Genomic DNA, 13,155 nt, shown 5'->3' with positions numbered 1-13,155 from the left:
GTCTTTCAGTAAATCTTAACAATTCCACCATCATTTTGTTTAGGGATGCATTTGAATCTTCAAACAACTGTTAGTGTACGAAACCTCCAAAAGCTGAAAGTGTGTGCACGTTTACAGCATGCACAACTGAAGTCTTTCAGAGGTGACTAGAATGCTGAACCACCTGTTGTTTGCAGATACCTATACTTCCTCACAGTGATACGCCAAAGTAATGCATACTCCTCTGTTGCACAGACACACATGCCAACACACAGTCAACTCACTAACTGTGCTGTGTGTTGCTTGCTGTGGCCCAGATCCAGCCATGCCACCTCTAATCCATTTCCCTGTTGCTCATTATTAGTGGCTTGTAAAGATTCTGTATCAGCTATGCTAGAAGAGCTTTTCACAGTATTACATGGGATTACTGTTTCTCCTTGCTTCATATGTTGCTCACAAACTCTGATGTAACATTGCCAACCTGTTTACATGGCAATGATAAAAAACAACAAATAGTCTTTATCAGGGACTTTTTGCTCTTTTTGTTTGTGGGTAATATTGTGCAACGTCATGTTTTATCTAAAAAGTATCCCTCTTACACGTTTCCATATCTTTCCTGTGGTTCAGTTGTAGTTTAGCCAGAAATAAATAAACATGGATAATACAAAAAGGAGATGTCAAGAAAGGAGAATCCAGCATATTCATGTGAGTATACAGTTTAAAGAAGAACTCTGGCGGATTTTTAACTTAATCTTTGATTGTTATATGTCCAGGAGTACTGTCGGAAGGAAAAACAAGCGGCCAAAATTGGTGCTAGCAAACTGGAGTTGCAACAGCTAATGGCCAGAGTTCCCAGTAAACTACAATGCCAGTTATGGGGGCATACTCTAAAGAGTACCTTTGTGCCTCTTTTAATGCAATTAAATGCTTTAAGTGACAACAAGATGCATTTTCAAGTCAAACTTTGGGAATAAACAGTTTAAATTCAAAGTTTGTAATGTCACTTAACTTCTCTCACACTGTCGGTAGCTAGCTTATCATGCTAGCTGCACAGCGCTGTCCGGGACGAGAGAGTTCAGCCAGGTTTTGGTGATAATCATCACGCAGCAGTTCCCTGTGTAGTTGTTCATTGCTATGCTGAGTTTGAGCTCATCCATTTGATGTGCAATGGAATTGGCATTGGTGAGTTGGAGGCTTGGCAGTGGAGGTCTGTGTGGTGGTGTCGTTAGCATTCTTGCTTCTGCTCTGCCTTCGTTGCCTGCTGAAGCATTTTGTGTCTGCTAAGAGGCGCGCACTTTAAAATATGCCCCCATAACTGGCATTGTAGGTAACAGCAACTCCAGTTTTTTTTCCTTAGACATAGAGCAATCGAGATTAAGATTAAGTTAAAAATTAGCTGGAGTTCAACTTTAAGGAGGATGGTGGACTCTGGTGTTATATTCCCACCACAAGAGTTTAGTTTCAGAAATAATTTAATAGCCACACTGTCTCCAACTGTCTTGACTGGTTGTCACTTTTGGTCCTTTAATTGACCTCAACACCTACATGAATCTGGGTTTGATCTAACATGTAAAGATGTCTTTCTGTGTCAAAACGATACTGTGCCAACAGCCACAGTTGTTCTCTCACTGTAGTCACCATAGTACTCTACTGACCCAACAGCTGGAAAAGTTACAGCCTGTCATAAAAGTGGTCAGGCGCCTTCTTGTACTATCGCATTTATTAGTGCAGGACAGCTGGAAACGCTCTATATCTCATAAATAATAAAGAAAGGCCTTTGGCCCTCTTAGAGGAGATCAGCTATGAGCTCAGTGAATCAGTTGCTCCCAAAATCTAATCAAATTAAGGCATGTGGTTGATAATTAACCCATATGCTAATATTAAGATAGAAAATCTGAAAAACTAGGATTGGTCTACAAGGTAGCAGGTTCAATTTATGTAAATACCGGTCTTATCAAAATAAAAACAAACAGATCAGGTGATTGTATGGGAACTGGAATAGAGCATTACTGTTTCATTATTTCACACCACACCCCCCTTTCTTTCCACACCCTCCTGTGTAGTGGTGTTTGTGCATTCCTGAGTCGACAACCCCGCCGTCTAAATCTCTAGGGTGTATACCCCCTTTCACAGTAGCAGGCAAGCAGCTCCCGCCATCCCATCTCTGTTTACATTGCTCTTCTCCTCTATTTACTCTGTGCTCCAGAGCCTTGGCGCACCGCGCTACAAACAGCTGTTCCATTATGAGGAGAGCAGGCGCTTGAACCCCACAGTGTGCCACACAGCTCTCTCTGACAGCCCACCATGGTCGCTACCATGATGACTGCCTCTCTCCGCTGGCACGCCTGCCATTGTTGCCATAAAAGCTCAGTCTCCTTCAACGCTAGAGTGGCTTCTGGGCATAGAGTCAGCCAGGGCAACTGTCAGAGATTGTCTTTAAACCACAAGACAAATTTGCCAAGTTCCGCTTCTGATTAAGTGTCTCTGTACGGGATGCAGTTTTGCTAAGATGTAAACAAGCAGCAATCATATCCAGATGAACAAACTAGAACAAACTGCCAAAAACATATTTACACTTAAACCGGGCCTTTTATAGTATGCCATTACAAAACAAAACTGCATTTTAATCATTTTGGCACATTCTCTGTAAGTACCCTATATATTCTACTTCTACATGACATCATCCATAGGGACCATTATCCCAGAGAACACGATGGTCCTTCCTCCGTGAAGCTTTGCTTGGCTCATTGTCAGGTAAAAGAAAGACTATTGTCTAACTGAGTGCCTTAGGGTCATACTACACCATGAATCTCCAGTGAATTATTTTTACCCTTTGCATGTTCTTTTTCCTGCTGGTGTGCACAGCTGGTGCTGAGTCAGGAGACAGGAAACCTGATAGAAAGGCCACCAAGCATCTCCATGCTCCCAGTGGGCCACTGCAGGGCCTTGTGGCTACATGGACAGGAGACACTCCATTTATCACAATACAATAGCTACTGCTTGGGGACAGTGGAATATGGGCCTGTCTGTGGCTACATGTTCCTTCACGCGTGTGCCAACGTTTGAACTGGCATCAGTGTGTCTCTTCCTCCAAAGTTGTGTTTGAGTATGCATGATTGGGTGTTTCACATAGCATAGTTTGGCTTTACCAGACCCTATTCCCTCCTCCAAAGCGCGCTGGAGAAGGGTTTGGCTGCTCCACATAGCATTTGGGGATGGGAGGAAAACGTGCTCTGGCATTTCTATAAACCAATCAGAATTGTCATGGGCGGTGCTAAACTTTGCACAGAGCCACTGCAAAAATAGTCAGATTGGACAGATAGTCTAGTTAGCTGTCTCAATTTACCATGCAGAGATATGAGGAGCAGTTATCAATAGTCCTTGTAAATACTCAAAATGTAAAGTTCCAACACAAAGAAAGCGTAAGGAAACAGAAATACATGCATCAGTCGGAATTTCCTGCAGCACCTGATCAATCCCGGAAGTGGAATGGGAAGGATATGCCCCACCCAATCCAGCTCCTTATGAGAGCAATCAGAAAATATCTGCGTTGATCAACCACAAGAACCAGACAGAGACTGATTATGCTCCATGAAATGAGTGTGTGTGTGTGTGTGTGTGTGTGTGTGTGTTTGTGTGTGTGTGTGTGTGCAGAGAGAGAGAGAGAGAGAGAGAGAGAGAGAGAGACAGAGAAGAAAAGGTGGAAGGCAATGCAAATAAAAATAGGTTTTCTTTAAATACATTTTAGTGTTGTCTTCTTCATCAACAATATTGCTGTTGATGTCGCCAAAGTCAGTGTAGTAACGACGGTGCTTTCTCATCACAGACAGCCCATTGTTAACAAACTTAACATATCAGCAAAGGTGTTCATTTCCAAACAGGCTTAGTAACTTGACGGTTAACGTTGACGTATGGATTTGATATCTGGCAGTATTTTGCTGACGGCAATGTTATTACTGTTATAAATTAACAGCACAACAACAACTGGACCCAGGGTAAGCATAGGGTGAGTCTGAGTGAGAAGGCAGAAGCGGGGAATTTACAGCTCACAGCAACTTAATACCACATAGTGTCTGTATGATCTAGTGTCAGCAAAAATGCCTTTTGATGGAGTTTGCTCTTAACAAAATGATCTGAGTGAATTTAAGCTGGGCCTTTATTGTGAAGGGTAGAAATAGTTTTTTTATTGAGTTTCCTGTTAGCTCAATTCTGAGTGAATTTAAGATGGACCTTAATTGTGAAGGGTAGACACGGAAGAGCCAGCAATATGGCAGCACTTTTTTCCCTCACACTTTTTTCCGCAGTCTTTTTTGTTTTTATTCACACTTTAATATCCAACACTCTCCAAATTCCAAACCTCCAGTTTATTCGGTACCCAGGAAACCAAGTTTGAAGGAGAATGGATGAATGGTTCATTAGCTATTTCAAAGACAGGCCACACACACACACACACACACAAAATAAATTTGATTAACAGGTAGGGCAGATCTATTGTGCTCTCTTGTGAAAGCTGCCAGATCTAAAAAGAAAAAGAAATTAGAAAGAAAGAAAGGGAAATCTCCCTAATCCCGGGATGCAGGTGGTCGAAACAACTGATGCTCTGTTGCACATTCTGCGAAGACCTCTCAGGGTGATGAAGACACATGCATGCAGCCGTTTAAGCTGCCCCCCCACACACTCACGCACACACAGAGAACCTCTTTCTCTTGCCCGTGCTCTGCAGTAGCCTCACCCACGATGAAAAGAGATATCAGCATGTATAATGGCACGAGTGGTGAGTGAGCGTAGTAAAGAGAGAGACATACAGAGGGAGAGACAGAGCAGGAACTCATTCATGCATGCCTGTGTGTGTATATAAAAGTGCCAGTCATAGCAAGATATATAAAAGAATTCTGCCCAGCTGCCAGGCCCCCAGTGTTGCCAGAGCCCTTAAACACATCCATGTCCTACACTGGATGGCTCTGCACTTGGATACAGTATTTCTAGCAAAAATATACAATCTGCTTAGATACTAGGCAGTCATAAGCTCCATGACTGGCACTTGGACATCTTATCAACATGAGTTGAAGCCCCTAGGGAACTAAGCAAGGCTTTGATCAGACATTTTGGAAACATCTCTCATTTTCTTCAAACAAATCCATTGGGGTTGGTGCGCTAAATTTGAAACAAACTCAAAGCACAGAATGTACCTTCTGATAACAGGATTCAGAGGCACAGCCATGTACTGTATGTTTAATAAAAGAGGTGAGACGGCTGAAAAACAATCTACATGTGTAAGTGAGGAAGAGAGAATATTAAAGAGAGAAAAATAGGTGAAAGAGCTCCAGTCATAGAGAAGAGAAGGAAGAGTAGCATCATGGGCCACGCTATGAGATCAACTGACAAACATCTCTGCAACCCTGGCAGAGGAAAATCAGCATCCACCCTCTGAATGGCCTGTGACAGTTGTTATGTACAAAGACCCAATTTCACCTTATATCTTCTCTTGAATTTTAGCCCCGGCTACCTGTCAGTGGGAGAGAAACAAAGTGAGTGAGTCAAAGAAAGAGATAGAAAAGTCAGGCACAGGGCCTGCTGCTGAACAGTAGGAGAGAAAGTGAAAGAAAAAGAGAAATAGAAAGTAGACAAGAAAGAAAATGAAACCTAAATGGACCAATTCAACTGTCGGAGCCACACAGAGAATTCACCTGAGGGCAGTCTCATGCCCTGTTTGTGTCTCCATGGAGACGGGCCTCCTGAGTGTGCACTTCCGTACAAACTGAATGTCGTCCAGGTAGCTAGTCCTGCTTTTAATATCCACACAATTTTATTGACCACATCATTGCTGCAAACCTAACTAATGTACAGTAGATGACTGCAGAAAGCTGCCTGTGTATTCACATACACGGATGTCTTAATTTAGTTGCATGTTTTACAATTGATCAATGACATTCAATTAGTATTTAAAGACAATTTCACGCGTGCATGATGCATTCCTTTACTGAGGTCTGATGTATGGCTCCAATCACATCAAATAAAGTATTTTCTCAGCTGCTACCAGGTATTTGCTGGGGAAATCTCCAGCTTTGAATATATTAAGTTTTAAAGACTTCAACCAACTGTGCAAAAGGCTTGATTACATCTTATATTCTGGTGCCTTGAGATATGAATACATCTACAATACAGGGCATATCCATTTTATATCCTGCATGGTTTCAAGCCCTGGGGCATGTGTCCTTAATGACAAGGCTTTTCTGTCATCTCTCCCCACTCAGCTCCACTTCCCTTGCTATACTGACCATAGGAGCCATATCAGAGGCTCAAGATGGCCTTTATCTGGGGTCTATTGGCCAGTGTCAGCTTACAGGCCCCACTCTGTACACACGGCACATTATGGAAGTTTTAATAGGTGATCAGAGCAGCTGTTGCCGGCACAGCGTTGATTTACTGTGGCTAAGAGAGGGCTTAATGACTACAGAGGCAGACAGCTCTTAACCCTTTGATGTGCGTTGGCTATTTTAATAGGATCAGGTAGCCATCAGGAAAGTTGCCTGCACTAACATGAGTATACACTAGCATTTCACTTTTGGAATACAATTACACAGTCTAAAAGCTCCTTGATAAGAGAGTGCCAATATCTTACTGTTATACAGTAAAAAAACATATGTGTTTGACTTGTGCCAATAGTCACGGATTGTGACACGCTTGTAATGTCCATGCATGGACATATAAACACACACACAAATACACTTCCACACACAGTTGTGTTGCTTGCTGACAGGTGGTGCGTGCTCAAGGAAATACAAGCTTACCAAGCACAAACCCCCAGTAGGCTTAGCACGTCAGCAGAGAGCAATTGGAGTACTAATGCAGAAGCTAGCACTATTCAGACCATGCAACATCCATCTCAAGGGGTCAAAGGGTACATATTCTGTTTACACCTTGAAGACACCAATATCCTCTCTTTTACAGTGTGTCCGACCTCACCGCTGGCCAAACAGCAGCGACTGATCTGGTCAAATATGAGATGGATTAAACATCTGATGACCTATAGCAAGTAGGCAATTTGTTAATTTTTGACAGGGTACGGAACCTGGTTTGTTTCGTTCACTCATGACTCGCGGGCCACCTCATGGACGACTCTTTTGGTTCTGTATTCTGTATCACAGCTATATAGATTGGAGAACATTATAGATTCCAAACAAAACTGACAGGAGGGAGTGGAATAAATTCACAATTACAAAGCTGACAGTTACTTCAGCACCACGGAGAGCGCCATGGATTTATCAATACACAGCGAAGTTAGTCGGTTAGCAGGTTAACCCTCAGAGGTCTAAGCCATCTTTGGTTCGCCTGGTCAACTTGTTTATTAATACTTGTATTACCTCAACCCTGTGTTTCACAATTATACAAGTTGTATACATTATTTATTTCAGGAGAACCTGGGCTATCATGATATGCATGCTGCAGGGATATCACATACATGTATACACTGTTATATGACTATAAATTCAAAAGAAAATACTCAAAACGGAAATAAAATATCAGAGATATGTATTGACATCACACATTGAACAATAATTACTTAGACTTTTGGCTTTTGAAAATTGTTTTCCAAAGTCTTGGCAATCAGGGGAAACAAAAATAAACTCTAACGCATTATATGTCTGCTATGTGACATCATTAGGCCAAATCACACTCACTTCAGCCTCCAGGAGGCCTCCTGGCCTGTCTGTATCTATTTCCCCAATGTACTGAATACTAGTCTCTCCTGCTAGGGGTTTCCATTGGCTGACTAAACGCCACATTCGGCTAACAAACTGCATGTGATTGGTCCAAAGACCAGTCAGTCAGCGCCATCTTGGCTCTGGCCAGAGCTAGCGATGATTTATTATAATTTACATAATCAGCGATGACTAAATAGCTGATCAGATGAATTTATCGCTTTAGAATTACTTGTCAGAGTCTTCGTAAAAATCTTCCCAGTTGGATTACTAAGCTCATGAATGTATACCAAATTGCATGGCGATCCATCCATGCAGTTGTTGAGACATTTCACTCACTCAAAACCAGAAATGTTAACCTCTAGGCACATGCATACAGTACATGGAAGAGAAACACCACACAAACATTTATATGCAGTAATCATTGCTGTAACAACTGAAAATCTCAAACAACTGACTGCTTTGAACCCCAACATAAACCTCCAGCTTGGGCCCCATTAACCCATTTAGCAATGATAGCTAAATTGTCCGCTAGCTCTCCGAGGCCAGCCAGCATGTAATCAAAAACAGATGGAATAATCAACAAAATGCTCTCTATTCTGGTAAAGATGTCTCCCAAAAGCACATGAATTACATTGAAGCAGGCGCTGGGACTGTGAATGATGTTGGGCTATCAGCAGCAGCCAAGTCACTATCTCCCAATGCCAAGTGAGAGGATGCCAAGCACTTCCTGCTGTAAACAATCTACCCAAAGACAGAAAAAGAGGGGAGGAAACCTCTGAATGAGAAACAACAGGAGATGGAGAGAAGCCCCAGTTGCTCAATGAAAATTTCTTCAGTGAACAAATGTACTCAATTTGTCAGACAAGAAACCATAGTCTGTTTGTGTGTGTGTGCGTGTGTGTAGTTGTGTGCGCAAGGCCAAATGGCATCTCAGAGCAAGACAGTGGCTCAGGGCTTATGGAGACAGATGTTGGATATACAACTTGGCTAAGTTCACACTCTTTGATAAGGGCTGCCTATCCTTTCTTTATCATATCTCTTCTCCCATATATCCTACACATCTCTATTCTAACTGCTGGTCTAAGCTTTAACCTTAGTTTCATTAGATATCCGTGCCAATATTGACCTTACATGTCACCGTGTCTGTGATGAACATTTTTCACTTTTCACACACAGTTTTTAATAATTCCTCTTTCTTTACCCCCTGGCTACTTTACTTACAATCCAACTAACATATTTTTGCTGGGATGCTAAACAAACATGCTCCTCTGACCCTATTAAAGGAACCTGGGATTAACTGAAGCTTTTGAATCAGCACAGGGAGGGGTATAGTGAATAGTCACAGTATTTATTCTTTGTGTGTAAATCACTCTCTTTTAAAGTCTCTGTGTGGGAATGCAGTAAAAAGTGAGGGAGAAAAAGTGCAGCGCGACGTACTGTATGTCTGACTCTTGCAGAATGGCAGAGCTTGTATATATCTCTGAGTGAACAGACCGACATGTGGAGATGGTGAGACACATGTTTTCACATAAATTACCATGTGTGCATGCACATGCACTCACAGGCACCAAACAAAAAACACAAAAGGCTGGTGGGTATTAGCTACGCATGCAAGCTCACATCCGCTTAGACATTAACCCACACGCACAAACAAGCACAGTTTTACAGACAGACACACATACCTGTCATTGTTATTCATATGGTCATTCTCTCCATATGAAAGAGACAGGGAATTGTCAGAATGGCACAAGCTGAGGCCTCATATTAGCCCTGCTGTCGGAACCAGTGAGCAAAGGATGACATTAACATGAGCGCTCCTGTCCCTTAAAGCTCACGCTGTATGCATTGAAACAGGAGCCCAGACAGTGCACGGCTATACGCTGTGTCGTCCAGGCTGCAGTTTAATCAACGAGAAACTGCCTTTATTGCTTACCTATTTACAGGCTGCTTTCACTGAGAGTTAAGCTATCTTTGTCAATGTATTGCACTGACAGCAATGTAACCTCCAATTAAGTTAAAGCACCTTCTCTCTCTGCTTGACCAGTTCTCTGTCTCCACTGCTTCAAGAATGAGGAGGGGGGGTTAACAAGTTTGGCTCACTCTATATCAAATGACAGCCGACAAAACAAATGTGGCATTACAACTGAGTATTAAAAGGCCTGACATTTACCAAGGCTCATTTATATGGCTGCCCATACTCACTACAACATACTACTCATTGGAGCCTCCATTACACTGGGCAGAGCAGGAACGAGAAGGCCAGGGCTGGGCTGAGTTTGGGCTGGGCAAACACAGTGGGGTGAGCCCTTAACGGCCGGTGGGAGGATCGTTCTGTAGATGAATGAACACCTGGATTAATGGGGTCAGTGAGCACCAAGGTGCTGAGGAAGGAGAATCCCAGCCAAGGCAGCCATTTTGCATTGTACTTTTACTGCATATCGCATGGGCCGTTTTCCTCTGCTGGTTTTAGAAGGACCAGCAGAAGGTTCCCAAGGGGGCACAAGAAACCAAATCAAGAACACTTTTGGACCTGTGTACTATATATAGGGCATGAACAGTGGGGTTGCTTTATTAAACAGTTATGATTTTATAACCCCCAGCTATTTCCATGACACAACCCCATGGGTTTACGCTAATGTAGAGTAATTCCTGTAAAGCAAGGGTAATTGTATTGAATTTGTCAGGAAATGAGCTCACCTAAATCCGTAACTATAACTTTCTGATATCATTAATTGTGAAGAGATGTACTGTCTTCACATCTGGGCTGTAGCTGAGGCCTTAATTTACCACCAGACAACAATTAGTCCTCTTTGAATGTGCATTACAATGAAAGCTAAACAGGGATAGTGCTGGCCCTTTAAATGGAGCTTTGAGTGCTTGGCAGGCTAATAGATGCTAGTGGATTGCATCCTGAAAAATGGTCTTATCTGAAAAGGTCCAAGACAGTTATAAATGAAATAACCTCACTGGGCACATTAATCCATGTTCATGCCCTAGGGAGAGCCCTCTGTCCACCATTGGATCTTTGTGTGAGTGCATGCACATAGTATGACTGTGTCCACATGCACGTATCTGTGTATATGCAAGGAACCAATCCTTCAATCCAATTTTATTTTAGAGAGAACAGCAAAGGTGTAATTATTTCTTTGACTTGCTTTGAACCAGGAACTTCAGCAGGGGATATGGCACAGGTTCTGTTGCTTGGTGATCTTTCCTGTTAACCATTTAACATTCCTTTATCTCAAAAATAAATTACATTAACAGTAACAATAACAGTGTTAACAGTTACTGGTAAAACAAAAATCACTCAGGTGACTTCAGAAAAATAAAAAATGGATTGGTTGACTGAGACTCTCCAGAGAGAAAAAATTAAATGAGGAGTCTCTCCTATACACCCTCAGAAATCAATTTGCTGCACTGTGTGATAAATTAATTCAGCTTTTGCTTTGTGTTCAACCAGCCAAGCAACTCCTTTTTATTAGGAAGCTTGAGAGAACAAGACATTCTTCTCATTTCACAGTAAAACAGTAATACAGTAAACACAGGAATCCAAATTTGTGAGAAAACAAACTAGTTTAAATTAAACTTAGTTAAACTTAGTTAAAATTCGTAGTCAACACTGGCATCTACTGGACATGAATTCATTGTACCAACCACAGAAGCACTGCTGTTTGCACACACAACTGTAAAGTTAAATGAAAGCTGTGCCATGTCCCAAAATAGATAATTGGGTTATATTTGTCATCCAGAAACACTATCATTAATGTAGGAACTTGATGTGCCATAATGTGTCTGTACTACTGATTTCAGTATTGAGATCTCACAAGTGGATTGCATTTTTTAATCTACTGTGGTATTACAATGGCACAATATCTCTAAACCTTTCCAATCTTGTAATGCCATTTTGTTCCTAAAACTCTCCTGGTAAGCAAATTACAGGGGAACTCTGTCAAATTAGTATTGTGTAGTCTCCAAGCCTGAACCAAGATTACTCAAGTGATTTGACTGAAGTTGTTTTTAAGACTTGACAAAAGATCTTACAGAATTCCAGAAAACATTACACAACTGTTTTCATGTATTGTGTAGTATCCCTAGTGTTTGACAAGTAATTTGACTTTGATATGTACACTTGTGTTGTGTCCCTTTTAGAAAGTCTGGTTTTGCATTTCCTCTGATACATCAAGTACATCAGTTAGTATTTGCAAATAATCTAATAAGCATGGACTGCCATAACATACATTTCAAAGTTACACTATTTGACACAATTATCAATACCTCAATGCTCACTATCTCATTATGGGAATGCACAAAGTTAGGTTTATAGACAGATGGATGGATTAATAGATAAATTGAGGATCCTACAAAAAGAGTACCATAGACTGTATTTCAGAAGCTGCGATACAATTAAACACCAGAGAGAGGACATTGAATTACATTAGACTATTAATGGTAACGTCATCTATCTGTAATGGTTAACCTCTATTGTGTACTGGTACAAGTCAATGCTGCCACCCAGTGAGCACAGGGTATAAACACATGAAAAATAATGTACACTGTATTTTTGAATGGTGGTTTGGGTTTAATGGAAAGGCTTTTTAATCACAATTCAAGGCGAGTAAGAGCAGACGAACCAATGTTTAGTCAAGTTTGAAGAATGAGATTCTGCATGTTGCCACTTCTATCGATTTGAAAATAAAATAAGTGCCCACACAGCTAGCTGGAAGAAAATATAAGTTAATGCAACCCACAGTAGGCTTAAAACTGTACACTTGCCTGTATATATTTAATGTACAGCTTGAATTTGTGTCATAAGAGCTATAGTGAGGCTGTGATCCACATTTACGCTTTTCTGAAGCTCCCTTTTTTTCATTCTGTCTTTTTCATAACACTTTTTTGGAACAACATGTCATACAAACGAGTTTGTTTGTTTTGGCGCATAAGTTGAACTGTACCAGTGATTTCTGGGTCCCCAAGTTGGCCTCCACATGGTAGGGTCTGACATACTGATTAGACTGAAACCTAAACTGTCTTTCAACATGTAGGAGCACAAGATATCTGAGCTCCTTACCCTGTACGACCTCAAAAAAAGAACACGGTCCTTTGGCTACTACACACACCAAAGTCATACATATGTTTGTGCTCAACAAACAACTTCTTTTGTAGCTTTGGTCCTTTACCAACCTTTGTTTTAAGATTAACATGAGCGCGTTAAACCCCCATGGTGGTCTGGGATCACAATGCTAATCACTCTTAACTGCCAAGGCTAATAGATGAGTGCACTTGCCTTTAAAAGATAATCAAGACTAAATACCACACCAAGGATTTTGCTTTGTGCTATATTTTAAATCACACACTTGTGGTTTAAGTATTTTTTTTCTTTTCTTGACATTACATTCAACATTCCCAGGAACCTTGGACAAAAAGAAGGTGGTAAAGCTCTTACAAAGGTTGACCTTGGTGTGCACTGTGA

Source organism: Etheostoma cragini, chromosome 15 (genome assembly GCF_013103735.1).
Source record: "Etheostoma cragini isolate CJK2018 chromosome 15, CSU_Ecrag_1.0, whole genome shotgun sequence".
NCBI classification, from domain to species: domain Eukaryota; kingdom Metazoa; phylum Chordata; class Actinopteri; order Perciformes; family Percidae; genus Etheostoma; species Etheostoma cragini.
The sequence above is the reverse complement of the archived record's forward strand: the minus strand, read 5'-3'. Positions refer to the sequence as shown.